The sequence below is a fragment of the Cyclopterus lumpus genome, chromosome 18 (genome assembly GCF_009769545.1).
Source record: "Cyclopterus lumpus isolate fCycLum1 chromosome 18, fCycLum1.pri, whole genome shotgun sequence".
Taxonomy (NCBI): domain Eukaryota; kingdom Metazoa; phylum Chordata; class Actinopteri; order Perciformes; family Cyclopteridae; genus Cyclopterus; species Cyclopterus lumpus.
The window spans coordinates 3,745,151-3,761,569 of NC_046983.1; the positions used below are offsets into that span (position 1 = coordinate 3,745,151).

Below are 16,419 nucleotides of genomic sequence, written 5' to 3' on the forward strand. Positions count from 1 at the left end.
CTTCTGTGTCACGTCTCTCCCTCCTCAGCCCCCCACCCCCACCCCTTTAAAACTACAAACCTCTGGTCTCAAAGGACAGTTTGGTTTTAAGTGACCTGTTTTGGTGCAGCTGTAGCTCAGGCTGCTGCTGCAGCCATCAACCGCGTCATGGTCTACTTAACTAAGACACCAAACCACCAGTCTGCTCCCGATTGTGCATGTTGGGGGGGAAACCTCTGCCAATTTTGGACTAAAGTGTGAACGTAATGTCTTTGTGCTGAAACACTTAGGCCTCGGGGCACTCTCCATCTGTTCAGCTTTACAAACACCCGGTGTTACTTGGCACCAGAGAGCGGGACCTGATCCGACAAGTGATTTGTTTGAATCTGCATCCCTTATTCCACACCAAGAAGTGTTTTTACACGCGAGAATCAAATCGCTCAAAAAGGTCGAAAGGTGGGTATGGCACGTCTTAAGACATGCACACAACCACAGAAACAAACAGAATGTTACCCGTATACTCTCAGGAAGTCAACACATTCCCATCCGTGCATATGTCCAATCCGTATGGAAATACCAAGGACGGCAGAAAGTCCCCCCCCTCCCCGTGCCGTCCGAGTCAATCCATTGATATAAGTCATCTTCTTGCAGACACAGCCAGGAGGACCTTTCCCACTTTGTCTGGATGCTTACGGTGGTAAATCTTCAGCCCCCTCATTTCCTACAACCCCCACAAAAAAAAACCACAAACCACCGTCTGTCTTTGTTTAAGCCTCTCTGGTCCGTTCCCCTCAAGTCTCTCTCTTTCGGCCGCTCACCTCCCCTCTTTCTCTGCTCTGTGGACGATACAATCGGAGAGAGGGCTGCTTGCATGCCCCCGTGGTCCTCAGTGGACGGGAACAGGAATGTCTGGTTTGTGTAAATGCTGCTGACACACCATCCAAAACAAATTCACACCGCGGTACTATCAAGCTAATCCCGTTCGTTTCCACGTACGCACTTTGAGAGTTTTTTATCTTATCGCATCCCGGTGGCTCACAGTGCGACATAGTGGTCATGCTCGTTTTGTACAACAACACTGTTGTTGTTGTTGTTGTCTTTATTAGCTTGCATCAGAAGGATGAAGGTTTTTCAAGAGGAAAAACAAAGAAAAGTAATTGTTGAGTAAAAAAGCCAAAATGGTGGTACGATCCAGCTGGCAGATCAAGAGGGCGCCGTCTCATTCTTTATTAAATGCTTCAGATAAAGTACCGGAGATCGATCCTATTATTTTTCTTTTAACATTTCATACAGATGAATACAATTAATCAATGAACCACACAAGTCCTATAATGTTTAACTGTTCATGACCCACAAACAAACCCGGCCCTTAGTTAAAACCAACAAGGACATTGTGAGTTGTTTATTAACTGGATTCCCATCAGCTGACGCCTCGGAGACTGCTGATCTTCCCCTGGGTCCACAGAAAGGACAAGAATACAACACATTCGATACATTACATAAACATATAGATTTAAAATAGTTAACCGGTGTAATATGTTCATTGGACAACTTGTTCAAAGCACCAGGCATCTGCAAAGGCAATAGAGTCCATGTGGTCCGTGGCCTCAGGTGAGCCTCTACCTGGGTTCTATGACAGTCTGTTACCTGTATACGTTGAATGTGGAGCTGACCGGTGGATAACCGTACGTTTGAGGAGTCAGGTGACCCCGAGCTCGCGTTCCTTGTGCACGTAACGAGTACTTGGTTGAAGAAATATCCAGGTATCTGGGAAAAAAAAACACGTGAAGGATGTATAGTTTTAATTTAAAACCGAGAACCGTGACGGGCAAGAGAGAGCGCATAAAGGTTTTTTTTTTCTTTTATGTCCATTATAGAAGACACACATGCGTTGTGAAGCTCAAACCTAATCCAGAAGCACACGAAACCTTCATTACCGTATGTCTTTATTGAAGCAGGCAACCGGCCACTGATAAGCCGGTTGCCGGTTGTGCACCAGTGTTACCTCTCAGGGAGTTTTTTTGCTAAACGATTTATTTGCTGAGTCTTGTAACTCATGCTGTCTGGACCGCTCTGGACTTGGCAGTGAGCCGGCATTCCTTGGCTGGTTCCTTCGTCGTTGGCATCTGACCACCGTAGGAGCGAACCCCGCTCAATGGGAAGGATCCCGCTGCTGGAACGCCTTCGGCCTGATGGGGGGTTGGGGGGGGGCGGGACTCCTCTGGCCCTGATGCTGGACCACAGAGCAGCACTCAAAGATCCACATCCCAAGCAGTATGTTTTCATCTCGTTTAGTGTTGGAAAGAGTCGTCTTCCAAGGTTTTATCCTGAGCTAAGCTAACTATCTCCCAGCCCCCCTATCCCGGTAGTCCCCCTATGTATTAGCTTACATTCGGGTCGCAGGGTTCCTCTAAAAGATCATCAATCAGCGTTGTTTAGACAAACTAAACATGAACGTAGATCAGGGGGTCAGCGGGATGAAAGAAGTAGCATTCCTGAGGACAAACGTGGGTCGAGTCTAACCGAAGCCACTCGGCAGCTCGTTGGCCTCCGTAAAGAATCCCAGCTGTAGCGGCGAACAGGTGCTAACCCTGACCCTGACCCTGACCTGCACCGTGACAGCTACTTCAAGCCATTTGATCCAACTACCTCCAATCACTTTCCAACAAGTGAACAGGGAAGCGACAAAGAATCAAAATGGTATGAAGACTGGTTCTGGATTAAGATATCTGACGACTCCACCGCGCTCGCCCACATGAATGCAATAGAGCTTCGGTAATATGTTTGAGAAATCACTCAATAAACAGTCCGTTATGCGCTCGGAACGCATGCAAGCTGGATTCTCACGGCATCGCTTGATTACACAGAACTCCACCTCGTAAGGCTGCGAGTAATGTTTTCATTGTGTGTGTGTGTGTGTGTGTGACGTTAGCTATCCCGTCAGTCGTATCCGATCATCGTTGAAATATGATGGGTCTTCTCCCGACCGGCTTCTGCAAGAGTTTGATTGCTAGATGGTTCCTCCAATCACATTCTTCTCAGATGGTTTCTCCGTTATAGAACTTGACAAGCGGTGACGGTGAGAGTATTAGGAATGAGGTGGAGGGAAAAGAATGGAACATTAATAAAGACAGATGAAGTACAAGAGGAGCATCGCTGGAGATTATTACAAATGCTTGTCCGTGCACACAAACGTGCACTAAACGGGACCAGTTGAGTGGCTGATGACAGTAATGATGTGACCCGTGTGCACGAGAGGGGGGATGACGACACTGTTGGCACGAGGTGGCGAAATAGGCCGTAGTGATGGATTGGGGGGGTGCAGGTCAGAGGTCGGCCTGGATGATTAATAGAAAACAGTTAATGAAAGAGAAGAAGAAAGAGAGAAGGAAAAGGAGCCCAGCTGGACAGGAACAAATAAAAGAAGAAAGGAGATGAGAGACGTGGAGGGAAAAGAGGGCAAGCGGAGGAAAGACGATGCGAGTAAAGGAGCAGAAAGATTAATCAGGATAAAGTTTTAATTAGACGACAACTGTGGAGGAAAATGGAAGGAAAAGAGAAACATTGTAGCATCGAAAGGAATTAAATGCATGTTTCAGTTTATTAATCCTCACCGCAGCGCTGGAGAACCGGTTCCCCAGCGTTTTCATTATATATAAAGATCCTTAAAGTCTCTCTTTATCCTCTCCTCGCATCTCGGCCCAGAGATTCAAACCTAGGAGACAAAACTGGGAAGAAGTCGAAAAATAATACAGTTCTGTCCACCGGAGAATACAAATACAGCCGACATAAAAAAAAACGTTAAATGTGACGGAGTTCTCTCCTCTTTCAAGTCGGTCTGAAAGCAACAATCTGCACTTTGAAAGAGTCCAGAGAGACGACGAGGAATGTGGTGCTGAAACCTTTGGTTAAAGTTTGAAGGAAAATGAAGCGAAGACACATGGAATGGAGAAGAAGTAGACAGAGGAGAGGAGACGGTGTGAGAACCACAGTTTAACATCCGTGTTGTCCGACCTGAAGGAGAGAAAAGAAGCTTCACTCCATCACGACTTTCCACGAGGTGAAAAATCAATTCGGCAACTCGTCGTTAAACAATCAGACGTTCGTGTCAAAGATGAAGGATTTCAGGTCGAAGGCGTCGACTCTGGAGCTTTTTGAGGCTCCGGCTCCTCAAGTCTTTTAATCTTTACGAGCTTGTTTGACATATACAGTATATGGAAGGGTTTGCGTTTGGACGCCAGCTGGTATCACGAGAACTTGTCCAGCAGATGGAATTATAATTGAAAAAAGAAAAGGCAAATAAATACATTCATAGCATCTTAAAAGATAAAGAGGTTTTTGTTTTTGGTTTGATGGCCCACAGCCAGTAGCAGCAAACAACGAATACACACAATGTACAGGATAAAAATACACAAGAGGAATAAAAAACATTACTAAAGTAAAATAAGATACAAAGTGTGCTATAGGTCACACGCCAAGACAACTTAAATTGAGGTTATGAAGTGGCTGTTTAAACACATTTCACGCAGTTGTTCTAAATGGAATATTAAAGGCTGAAAACCTTTAAAATATATATATATATATATAAAAGTGAGTTCAAAGCTTTTGAATACGGCGAAATAAATCTCCTCCCGGGTCCATTTAAAAGCTTTTCAGGAGCTTTTGACTGCGTCACAAGAGCTTCATTGTGATCATCGTCTTCTAAGTATTTGAAGTAAATAGATCAAAGCCTATCTATCTGCTGATGAAGATCATGCGCTAGGATTTTTTTTTTTCCAGCGCTATCAGAGGACTTCATAAGCATCAAGAATGAAGGTCCACTTTTAGGAATAGAAGTCCTTTAAAAGGTGCGGCATAACGAAGACCTCCTAAAAAGAGCCAGGAGAATCATCTATGACGCTTGACTAAAAAAGACAATATTCAGAATATAATAACAACAATGGTAATAATTAAAAGCCGTTTCATCTGTATTGTAGACTCTTAAAGTGATTCCTAATCCAAAAAGGTCTCTTTTTCTAAACTCCACGACCCCGCTGTTGGTCTCACACAATATTTGGCTTTTGCCGGCTGATGCGAAGCAGCTGTTTTGACACCGCCGGTCGGGGGTGTGGACGGACGCACAGCCGGCTTCAAAGGGGAGCGGCGGACCACGCGAGGCGCCGTTAAATTGCCCCTCGAAGCAAAAAAAAAAAATGATGCAACGCGACGACAGGAGGCCTTTTGGGACGTCGTGGGCGACGTCGTCTTCTGAGAGGAGTCTTGTTTGCCATCTGAGATCCTCGTTTTGTGGAAATCGGAGCCAAAATAGTTCCTTTTTTATTGAGGAACCCCCCCGGAGAATGATCTACTGATATAAAAGAAAGTAAATGGAGCGCACCGTTACGACCCTGCAGACGAACGCCGCGCTGTACGTTGGGATAGAAGTCGGAGACGCGTGATTCTCGAAAAAGTGTACGAAGAAGTCATGGGTTGGGTTGGGGGGGGGGGACTAATCATTAAATGAATCGGTCCGAGCAGCCATTTAAAATCAATGAACTATAGAATAAACAGCAGCTTTCATTAACGAATGGCCCACAGTAAGAAATAAAAATAAAAAAACAATAGTTTGACTGTGCGCGTGGAGATAATGATGTTGTTTCTTCTCCTTCCAGCTTCTGTCTCAACTAACCTCAGTGGAAACCCATCGACGTCGTTACGAGACGCTCAGAAAGTGTGTGTGTGGGGGGGGGGGGGGCGAACACGGGACTTTCACCCAGGAGACCACCATGTGTGTTTTGCCAACGTTCACTCGTCGGACGTTCGACCTGTTTACGCCTCTTTCACGCCATTTATGTAACAAACAGACTTAGTTGACCTCCATTGAAAAGTTTATTTCACAGAGGTTAGAGGTTGCATTAACCCCCCCCCCCCCCCCCCCCCCCCCCCCCCCCCCCCCCGACATGACCGGGGTCACCGCGGACAGGAAGTCAAGAATCAGGCTATTCGGGACTATTTTTCGTACGCATTTGGTGCCCCGGTGATTATTTGCACTTAATCGTAATGTGAGGAGAGGTCGTCTATTGCAAAGTTATTGGGCAACAGGCTCATGTTTTTAAGGAAGATGTTTGTTATTTTATATATCCATCCATCCATTTTCAATACCGCTTATCCTCATTAGGGTCGCGGGGGCGCTGGAGCCTATCCCAGCTGACATAGGGCGAAGGCAGGGGACACCCTGGACAGGCCGCCAGTCCATCGAGGGCACATGTAGGGACATACAACCATTCACTCTCACATTCACACCTAAACCTATTTTATATATATTATTTTTAATTCTCCAATGAGGAGAAACTAAATAGAAATGTAACCAAAATTGATCAAGGAGGTCGCCGCGACGCCTCGAGGCGACGGACACGTGCCGGCGGAACAAGTCGGCCTCTTATTCCGCCCGACAGTCGGCCATTCAAGAGCAAAACGTCCGTCATCGTGCGTACGCGGGGAGGTTTCCAGCTGATACACAAACACAAAAGGCCTCCGTGCCCCGCCCACATTCACCCCTCAGGCCGAGTTCCTGTCAAGCAAGAAGAAACAACAACAAACACACGTTCTGTCGCTTCTTCGGACGAAAAACGCGAGTAATTCATGTCTCTGGTTCCTGGTCTGAGATGGGATCTCACTCCCGTTGAGCTTGGACCGCATGTGGGGCCCCAATCCAGTTTATCAAATACCAGATTTACTATCTGGTTATTTTAACGACAAAGACACAACAACCCCAAACAAGAAGACTGGGAACGCTCTTTGAACGAGTTTTGTTGAGGAAATATCTTTAATCTCCCTTAATAAAGTTCTGAATTTACAACAACTTTATATTCTATCTTTATCCTTAGTCGTGTGTGTGTGTGTGTGTTATAGTTACAATATGCCACACTTTCACACTGGATTGATGTTATTGTGAATGTGGAAAAAGGTACTTAACAGAATAAAAAGCAAAAAAATAAATAAATAAGAATCTGCTGTTGGAACCATCAAAAAGAAAAATCTGATTTTTTTCATAAGTGGTGTTTTGTGTTTTATGTGAAAAGACAGTCGCCTGTCGTTAACCACGTCATCCACTAATCCAGATGTTAAACTTATTTTCTCTTTTATCTCCTCCGTCGCCGCCTCTCTTTTCCAATTTACGTTTACGCCCCTTTTCAACCGTCGCAAAGTTGTTGATTTTTATTTTTTCGGGATGTATATTAAAGATATTCCCCCCCAGAAGAAGAAAAAAAACACAAGATTACAACTAAATGGGGCCAAAAATGTCGGGGAGATGAAAGAAGTGTATTACACATTTATATATATAGAGAGAGATATATATATCAATATATATATATATATATATCAATATATATACATACATATATATCTATAAATATATATATATATAGAGATAAAAGAACTGTAGTACACATTTACACAGAGATATATATATATATATATATATATACATATCTATATGTATATAGATATATATACACATAGAGAGATATATAGATATATGTATATATCTATATAGAGAGAGACAGACAGTGATATATATATATATATACACACATACAGTATATATATATGTATATATATATACTGTATGTGTGTATATATATATATATACACACATACAGTATATATATACTGTATGTGTGTATACATATATATATATACACACACATACAGTATATATATATATATATATAAAGAGAGAGGTTGTTTATCTTTGAGGGAGTCGTGGAAGCTGTTGTTTATCAGCCTCCCTCTCAATGTAAGCGTGGAACCTGAGGTTCTGCTGCAGTACTCCCTTACAAGGAAGCAGAACCTCGTGGCAGCAGCACATTCGAGGCGTTCACAGACCAAATATTGATGCAGCGCTCCGGTCGTCTTTTGGCTTCCACTCGGCGGCGGTTGTGATAAACAGGCCCGACGTTGTCTCTATTAAAACAAGGCTTCCTTTGGGGGGCTGGAGGGGCTTTACAATGTGACATTTGGGCTGCGTTTGAAGCTTCCATGAAGTCCATTAACACAATCAAGTGTGTTTTCACGCACACAGGCTTTTATTGAGTTCCCTTCAGGGGGGGGGAGTCCCCGCAGAGCGCTTCTGTGAATCCTTAAAGCGTTCTGGTTCTGGCTCGCGTCATCGCCTCGGCGTTCTATTTAAAATATATTATTTCTATCTCTCTTTTTGTGTTATTCATAGCCGACAGCGTCTCTGGACTGCCTCTGCTGTCGGCACGAACACGGCCGCGAGATAAAGAGCCATAAACACCGGACTCCTGTGAAGTCGGCACAGTGGACCAGAGTAAACAAGCTCGCTGGCGTCAAGTCGGTTTTATAAAAGGCTGCTCCTCTTCTTCTTCTTCTTCTTCTTCTTCTTTCTCTTCCTCCTCCTCCTCCTCCTCTTCTTTTTCTTTTTCTTTTTTTTTCTTCTTCTTCCTCTTTCTCTTCCTCCTCCTCCTCTTCTTCTTCCTCCTCCTCTTCTTCCTCCTCCTCCTCTTCCTCCTCCTCTTCTTCTTCTTCCTCTTCCTCCTATTCTTCCTCCTCCTCTTCTTCTTCCTCCTCCTCTTCTTCCTCTTCCTCCTCCTCTTCTTCTTCCTCCTCTTCTTCCTCCTCTTCCTCCTCCTCTTCTTCCTCCTCCTCTTCTTCCTCCTCTTCCTCCTCCTCTTCTTCTTCTTCCTCTTCCTCCTATTCTTCCTCCTCCTCTTCTTCTTCCTCCTCCTCTTCTTCCTCTTCCTCCTCCTCTTCTTCCTCCTCTTCCTCCTCCTCTTCTTCTTCCTCCTCCTCTTCTTCCTCCTCTTCCTCCTCCTCTTCTTCTTCCTCCTCCTCCTCTTCCTCCTCTTCTTCTTCTTCTTCCTCTTCCTCCTATTCTTCCTCCTCTTCTTCCTCCTCCTCTTCTTCCTCTTCCTCCTCTTCCTCTTCCTCCTCTTCCTCCTCCTGGCCCTTTAGAGGCGATCGAGCTGCAGACCGGCCAAGCGGAGTCGTAGCGTTTGTTTCGACGTCCCAGATGCAGCAGACGGGTGGAGTCAGTGGATAGTGCAGAAGGTTCAATCAGGACTTGTTGTTGAAACACTTTTATCACAATAAAAAGTTAGTTTTCTTATTTTACTATAGTGTTCTTACTTAAAAAATAAAATAGCAATACGTAGGACTTCTTCTAAACGTTGTTTTTCGACTTTATTCATTATTCTTTTCTTTCTGGGAACAGACTTTCCTTCACGAGCCTGAAAACCTTTCGCAGCCATCGAGCGGTCGTTTTTTTTGTTCTTTTTGACACCGTCGAGCATTTTTTTCTCTTCGACCGGCGCTCCGTCAGGAAGTTTGATTGGGAACACAGAAGAAGAAACAGTTCTGCATCACGCAGCTGGCGCTCGGCCCAGGAGACGCCCGTGACCTTCCCGTACAGGTATTTGTATCGTTACGAGTATTTATTTGCTCGTGTGAAACGAAACTCGGAAACACAAAAAACACGTTTGTTTCGTCTTCTTTTTTTTTCCCCGAACAGCCAAAGAAAGAGATTACGGGTTATTGAGGGAGGATTAAAGCAAAGGTCAGCGGCGGAGGAGCTTCTTCTCTAGTGTGAACAATAAAGAAATAATAATAGTAATTAAATGCATTTTATATGTCGGGCAATTATGGTTTCAGAGTTGCTTAAAATGAGTGGAACTAGAGGTAAAAGAAGTTGCGTCACCAACGTGCGCAGCATCAACGAAGCCGTCGGCCTGAACCTCTTCATTTGGGCTGTTGTCACTTTTGGAGACGTTTGCCAGGTTTTTTTGGGGTTTTTTTTTTCTCGTCCTCCGAAATAAAACTCCTCCCATTTTTATACGAGGCCCCTGAGAAGAAGAAGAAGAAGAAGAGCTGACGGCACATTCCTTCCCCCCAAATCCACATTCCTGCTTTTAAACCGAGTCCGAGTTACTTATTAATGGACACACTTTGACATTTAACACAAACACACACATTTGGTGTTTCTGTTCAACACTTCCCATAAAAACTAAAAGAAAACATTGGCATGCACACGCACACACACACACACACACACACAGTGAGGAATGAAGGGCCTCTTAGACCAGATAAATGTTGATAAGTTTGTCGCTGTAGCTCAAAGAACACACACTTGCACACACACAGAGACACATGCACGCAGACACGCACAGACACATGCACACAGACACATGCACACACACACAGACACATGCACACAGACACATGCACACGCACACAGACACGCACACATGCACAGAGACACACAGACACATGCACACAGACACATGCATACACGCGCAGACACGTGCACACACACACAGACACATGCACACACGCACAGACACATGCACAGAGACACAGACACATGCACGCACACACAGACACATGCACACACACACAGACACATGCACACATACACAGACACATGCACACGCACACAGACACGCACACATGCACAGAGACACACAGACACATGCACACAGACACATGCATACACGCGCAGACACGTGCACACACACACAGACACATGCACACACGCACAGACACATGCACACACACACAGACACACGCACAGACACATGCACACAGACACATGCACACACACACAGACACGCACACATGCACAGAGACACACAGACACATGCATACACGCGCAGACACGTGCACACACACACAGACACATGCACACACGCACAGACACATGCACACACACACAGACACATGCACACACATGCACAGAGACACACACACACACGTCCAGGCCCGTCGGGGTCGGGCAGCATATTAAAGTATTGGGTTGCAGCTCCTTCATGTGCAGACGTGTCTCTCTTCTCCTCTCAATCCTCTCTTTCAGTCCTCCTGTTCTTTTCTTTTTCATCCTCCTCTTCTCTCGTTTCTTCGTAACTGTCCGTCATCTTTCGCTCTCTGGTTTTCTCCGTGGTCGTACTACAAAAATACATTTAGACGTTCACGCGTGGATATAAATGTGCATTTATGGGATGAATGATAGACGTTTTAAACACTATTTAAAAGCCGTACTAAAAGTGTCTGGGCTCGTCTACCGTATTGCGCAACAGTTAAATCCCCGACGGTCCCGAGAGCCCCCTGCCATGTTGCATTGTGGGAGGTGTTGGCTCTATTTTCTGGAGGACCAACAGTCAGATTATCACCAGCTTCTCCTGCTTTCAACTTGAGTAACGAGCCTCTTTAAAGTCTCCTGGAGTGAAGCTTTTAAAGCTGAAACACCTGCTGCGACATCAAGTGGATGAGACACTCATAGCATTGTCTTCTTCTCCTTCTTCTCCTTCTTCTCCTTCTTCTTCTTCTTCTTCTACTTCTTCTTCTTCTTCTTCTGGCTGCAGGCAACGTGTGATGAAATCTGAGTATTTCTGTCCGTCGTTGTTCTAACCCGGAGAGGAGAGAGTTCAGGGTTTATTTGTTGTTGGTGTTTTTGCAGCTGGACACACACACACACACACACACACACACACACACAGGCAGTGAACTGGTCCCATCAGAGGCTGCAGGGTGATGTACTGGAAACTAAAGCGTCCCACTTAACGAGGGGCAGGACCTGAGGCCCCCGTTAAGCTCCACCACTCATAAACGTGACTTACTTCCTGGTAGCAGAGCGCCCGGTGGGGTGACGCCTCCGTTCGTGACCGCGGCGCTTCGTTTATTACCATCGTGTCACTTCTCCTGTAATTTAATTGCAATACAAACGGATGAAAAAGGAGGTCGTAAATAACCGTTAAAAGTCAGAGTTCTTCTTTCTTTCTTTTTTTGGTCTTGCTGGAGGTTGACGATGGAGTTTGGATCGATTATCATAAAACGTGTTCCGTGGACATTAAAAGAAAAAAAAGAGCGTAATTTAGGCATTTATGAATAGGGTGACGACGTTATTGTTTCATCCCAAAGACGGAAAGAGCCCACAGGAGGAGGAGACTCTCAGCGCCTCTTGATTTATTGCAATAAGAAACAAGGTTCCTCAAACAAGATCTTGTTCAAAAGGAGGTGCAGCTTGAACTAGAAGCATGTACTTCCTGGACGAGCTATCTCCTTATATAACTTCTGGAGTGAGATATCTCCTTATATAACTTCTGGAGTGAGATGTCTCCTTATATAACTTCTGGAGTGAGATGTCTCCTTATATAACTTCTGGAGTGAGATATCTCCTTATATAACTTCTGGAGTGAGATGTCTCCTTATATAACTTCTGGAGTGAGATGTCTCCTTATATAACTTCTGGAGTGAGATGTCTCCTTATATAACTTCTGGAGTGAGATGTCTCCTTATATAACTTCTGGAGTGAGATATCTCCTTATATAACTTCTGGAGTGAGATATCTCCTTATATAACGAGATATCTCCATATATAACTTGGAGTGAGATATCTCCATATATAACTTGGAGTGAGATATCTCCTTATATAACTTGGAGTGAGATATCTCCATATATAACTTGGAGTGAGATGTCTCCATATATAACTTGGAGTGAGATGTCTCCTTATATAACTTGGAGTGAGATATCTCCATATATAACTTGGAGTGAGATATCTCCTTATATAACTTGGAGTGAGATGTCTCCATATATAACTTGGAGTGAGATGTCTCCTTATATAACTTGGAGTGAGATGTCTCCTTATATAACTTGGAGTGAGATGTCTCCATATATAACTTGGAATGAGATGTCTCCTTATATAACTTGGAGTGAGATGTCTCCTTATATAACTTGGAGTGAGATGTCTCCTTATATAACTTGGAGTGAGATGTCTCCATATATAGCTTGGAGTGAGATGTCTCCTTATATAACTTGGAGTGAGATGTCTCCATATATAACTTGGAGTGAGATGTCTCCATATATAACTTGGAGTGAGATGTCTCCATATATAACTTGGAGTGAGATGTCTCCTTATATAACTTGGAGTGAGATGTCTCCATATATAACTTGGAGTGAGATGTCTCCTTATATAACTTGGAGTGAGATGTCTCCATATATAACTTGGAGTGAGATGTCTCCATATATAACTTGGAGTGAGATGTCTCCATATATAACTTGGAGTGAGATGTCTCCTTATATAACTTGGAGTGAGATGTCTCCATATATAACTTGGAGTGAGATGTCTCCTTATATAACTTGGAGTGAGATGTCTCCATATATAACTTGGAGTGAGATGTCTCCTTATATAACTTGGTGAGATATCTCCTTATATAACTTGGAGTGAGATATCTCCATATATAACTTGGAGTGAGATGTCTCCTTATATAACTTGGTGAGATATCTCCTTATATAACTTCTGGAGTGAGATGTCTCCTTATATAACTTGGAGTGAGATGTCTCCTTATATAACTTGGAGTGAGATGTCTCCTTATATAACTTGAAGTGAGATATCTCCATATATAACTTGGAGTGAGATGTCTCCTTATATAACTTGGAGTGAGATATCTCCATATATAACTTGGAGTGAGATGTCTCCATATATAACTTGGAGTGAGATGTCTCCTTGTATAACTTGGAGTGAGATATCTCCATATATAACTTGGAGTGAGATGTCTCCATATATAACTTGGAGTGAGATGTCTCCTTGTATAACTTGGAGTGAGATATCTCCATATATAACTTGGAGTGAGATGTCTCCTTATATAACTTGGAGTGAGATGTCTCCTTATATAACTTGGAGTGAGATGTCTCCATATATAACTTGGAGTGAGATGTCTCCTTGTATAACTTGGAGTGAGATATCTCCATATATAACTTGGAGTGAGATGTCTCCATATATAACTTGGAGTGAGATGTCTCCTTGTATAACTTGGAGTGAGATATCTCCATATATAACTTGGAGTGAGATGTCTCCATATATAACTTGGAGTGAGATGTCTCCTTATATAACTTGGAGTGAGATGTCTCCTTATATAACTTGGAGTGAGATGTCTCCTTATATAACTTGGAGTGAGATGTCTCCTTATATAACTTGGAATGAGATGTCTCCATATATAACTTGGAGTGAGATGTCTCCATATATAACTTGGAGTGAGATGTCTCCATATATAACTTGGAGTGAGATGTCTCCTTATATAACTTGGAGTGAGATGTCTCCTTATATAACTTGGAATGAGATGTCTCCTTATATAACTTGGAGTTAGATGTCTCCTTATATAATGTCTCCATATATAACTTGGAGTTAGATGTCTCCTTATATAATGTCTCCATATATAACTTGGAGTGAGATGTCTCCTTATATACCTTGGAGTGAGATGTCTGGCTCACTCGACAGGCCGTATGCCACGGTCTGGTTCTCCCAGAAGCCTCGGCAGAATGTAAAGGAGACAGATTGACATCAACTCCTCCTTCCTGGCTCCCGGCTGCCAAGAGGAATACTAGACTGGATCTCTCAGGGCAACTCGTCCCCGGGGAGCAGCTGCAACCTCGGTCTTATTGTTCTGAGCCGATTGTTCTTGACAACAGTTCAGCAACACTTGTTCCATGAAAAGTCTGGAAAAGAAGGGTCCGTCCTCACAGGAAACAAAACAGTGTAGGCAACTACTTAGTTAGGTTAAGGCAACACAACTACTTAGTTAGGTTAAGGCAACACAACTACTTAGTTAGAATAAGGCAACACAACTACTTAGTTAGAATAAGGCAACACAACTACTTAGTAGGTTAAGGCAACACAACTACTTAGTTAGGTTAAGGCAACACAACTACTTAGTTAGGTTAAGGCAACATAACTACTTAGTTAGGTTAAGGCAACACAACTACTTAGTTAGGTTAAGGCAACACAACTACTTAGTTAGAATAAGGCAACACAACTACTTAGTTAGGTTAAGGCAACACAACTACTTAGTTAGAATAAGGCAACGCAACTACTTAATTAGGTTAAGGCAACACAACTACTTAGTTAGAATAAGGCAACACAACTACTTAATTAGGTTAAGGCAACACAACTACTTAGTTAGGTTTAAGCAACACAACTACTTAGTTAGGTTTAGGCAACACAACTACTTAGTTAGGTTAAGGCAACACAACTACTTAGTTAGAATAAGGCAACACAACTACTTAGTAGGTTAAGGCAACACAACTACTTAGTTAGGTTAAGGCAACACAACTACTTAGTTAGGTTAAGGCAACACAACTACTTAGTTAGGTTAAGGCAACACAACTACTTAGTTAGGTTAAGGCAACACAACTACTTAGTTAGAATAAGGCAACACAACTACTTAGTAGGTTAAGGCAACACAACTACTTAGTTAGGTTAAGGCAACACAACTACTTAGTTAGGTTAAGGCAACACAACTACTTAGTTAGAATAAGGCAACACAACTACTTAGTTAGAATAAGGCAACACAACTACTTAGTTAGAATAAGGCAACACAACTACTTAGTTAGAATAAGGCAACACAACTACTTAATTAGGTTAAGGCAACACAACTACTTAGTTAGGTTCAAGCAACACAACTACTTAGTTAGGTTTAAGCAACACAACTACTTAGTTAGCTGAACCCTTTATTATCTGGGATCATCTCACGTAACCTTTAAATTAAAGTGCAGAATAACGACTTCCAGCTGGATTCGTTTATGTACACGTTGTTTCTGGTGTTTCGAGTATCGGAAGATGCCGTTTGAAGACATTTGTTCTTGATCAGCGGGACAAGTAAACCCATCAATTCATCACGAAGTAAATGAAAACTTCATTTACTTAACTGCGTCATGTTGAGCGACCTTTTATCCGTCTCCTCCAGGAAGTCGTGTCTTTGCGATTCATTTCAAGCGGCGGTTGTTTGTTTATTTCACGCTTTCTTTAATATCTAACGACACACAAACCGGATGCATTACCCCGCATGACAACGGCGTTCACCTTTTTTTTTTAACGCACAGCCTCTCGGGACGCCGCTGTGTCGAGGCCTCGGCTGATTTCACTCTTTAGCCGTCCGATAGTTTCCCGTTTGAGCGTTTCAGCTTTTAAAGAAAACACGTCGCCCCGAAACGGAGCGCCGAGAGCTCTCAGGGGGTCCAAACGACGGCCTTTGAGAGAAAAATAATAAGAAAAAAAAGTCTACTTTTCTTGTTCAACAACAGCCAGATGCATGCTGGGTAGAAAATCTGTTGGCAATTTCCCCTTCTTTCTTTAAGTGTGCGCGGGTCATTTTCTGCTCTCGGGTCTTTGGGGAACGTGGGGCAGAGACAGCGACGTATTGGGTTCCCCTTAAAAGAATAGAAAGGTATATTCACACACACACACACACACACACACACACACACGCCAAACCCCAGAGCGATCACGTCCAATTTGACTGGGCCGCGTTGAGTGTTTGACGCGGGGGGGGAAAGCGGGCTCGTTGCCAAGGACAACAGCCCGGTGACCGTTTGAAAACACTTGTGGAATCGAACATATTCAAGTTCTGAGTTTTTTTTTGTTTTTTTTGGGGCTTTTCAGCACATTAAT

The 16,419-nt window shown here is 43.4% G+C and overlaps 1 protein-coding gene across 1 annotated transcript in view; it reads left to right on the top strand.

The window, feature by feature from the left end:
• tnfsf10l (TNF superfamily member 10, like) overlaps window positions 1-16,419 on the top strand; it is a 45,556-nt gene that overhangs the window by 25,028 nt on the left and 4,109 nt on the right. The gene's annotated exons all lie outside the window — the stretch shown is intronic.